Here is a 2188-nt window from a genome sequence, read left to right on the forward strand (position 1 = left end):
TGATACACGGAGCTCAGGACATGCAGTGTGACAGATAACATTTAATGTGTTCGCTCCCAGTGTTTCTGCAGCTCTATATATATATATATATATATATATATATATATATATATATATATATATATATATATAAATATATATAATTATAATGTGTGTGTGTGTGTGTGTGTGTGTATATATATATATATATATATATATATGTGTGTGTGTGTGTATATATATATATATATATATATATATATGTATGTGTGTGTGTGTGTGTGTATATATATATATATATATATATATATATATATATATACAATGTGTGTGGTGTGTGTATGTATGTATATATAAATGGAGAAAAGCTGGCGGCACTCACAGGTCTTAATAAAGCAGTAATATAACGGCACACGAGCCTTGAATAGATCAACGTTTCAGTTTTAATCAAAAAACTTTCGTCAGGATACAACAATGTGCACAAACACATACCTTTTATAGAAGAAAACCACAGTGCTGACTCGTGGTCCCGAAGCCGCGGCCGAGGTGAGTGACGTCAATTCCTCTGCGACCAGTGTGAAGACTACAACACCGTCAGCCGTTGCTAGGAGACCCAAACAGAAAACAAAAATCGTGAAACTAGATGTGATATGACACCACTCTACCAGTTAGTGAAGAAAAATAAATAAAACGGAGAAAAAAAAAAAAAAGGCCAATAAGCTGTATATCTCAGACACAGGGGAAAAATTAACAACTATATATAAGTTAATGATCTAATGAAAACCAGACCTAACAAAAATAGTAACATGGTCTGAGCATATTATAGCACCGAGGTGCCTGAAAAAGGTCATCTAGACAAACAGCCTGAAATTATAACATATGCAAGGTGCTCACAGGTATATGCTGCGCCGCATCAGAAATTAATTAGCTGAAAATGCAAATAGAATAAAATCTCTATTCAACATGTATCTATTTCTACTACTGCACAATATAAATGGTTACATAAAACAATTCCAAGAAATATATTCGTTGAGGCCCGCTGGTGAAACCGTATTCAGTTTATGGATCCAGCGCGTCTCCAAACGAAGGAGTTGCTTACCCCTGTCTCCCCCTCTGATGTTCATGGGGACATGATCGATAATTTTATATTTAAGAGAGGACAGATTATGCTGATGTGTTTTAAAATGTCTCGCAACTGGCTGGTCCTGATTACCACTCTCCAGTGCCTGTCTAATGGCCATTCTGTGTGTGGCCATCCTCTCTTTAAACGTGCATGTAGTCTTTCCTATGTAGAAAAGTCCGCAGGGACATCGGATGTAGTAGATGACATATCTGGTGCTGCAAGTCAGAATATGTTTGATGGGGATACGGACTCCGGAATGTGGATGGTAAAAATCCTTACCGGTTTCCATATAACTGCAAGTTATGCAGCCAGTGCATCTATAACATCCTGGTTTACGGCTAAGGAAATGAGACTGTCCTGTCTTTTTAATGGAAATATCATTTCTCACAAGGAGATCTTTCAGATTCTTATTCCTGGTAAAACTTGGTAAGATTTTGGTCTTGCTGGCAAACTGTAGATCTGGATCAAGCGCTACTACTGGCCAAAGTTCTTTTGCAGTTTTAATGATGGTAGTACTGTGAGGATGATATTCTTGCACAAACACATGCTTCTTGACAAATGCATTTTTAGCCCCCGTCGGTGCTAATAATTGAGTCCTAGGGATGGCTAATGCTTTCTTTTTTGCCAACTGCAAATCTGTATATTTGTATCCACGCTGTAGAAACTGTAGTATCATAGCATCAATATCAGCTATGGCATTCTCTTGTACATCTGAAATTCTACAGACTCGTAGGAATTGTGAAAATGGCAGACCTCTGATACAAGCAGGTGGATGTTGACTCTGTGCATGTAAATATGTGTTACGATCTGTGGGCTTTTTATACAGGCATGTGTGAATTTTACCCTGTTCTAATGAGATGTTCACATCTAGGTAATGGACCTGTGACTCACTAATATCCCAGGTGAATTTGATGGTAGGGTCCAGAGTGTTAATGTAGGACAAATGTAGATCTAACTGATGTTTGCTGCCTGTCCAAATAAGCAACAAATCATCTATATAACGTGTGATCCATAACAGATCACCAGATATTTCACTGTTGCAAAAAATCAGTTTTTGTTCAATTTTGAACATATAGATGTTCGCCA

This window comes from Pseudophryne corroboree, chromosome 2 (assembly GCF_028390025.1).
Source record: "Pseudophryne corroboree isolate aPseCor3 chromosome 2, aPseCor3.hap2, whole genome shotgun sequence".
In the NCBI taxonomy this organism is placed as follows: Eukaryota; Metazoa; Chordata; class Amphibia; order Anura; family Myobatrachidae; genus Pseudophryne; species Pseudophryne corroboree.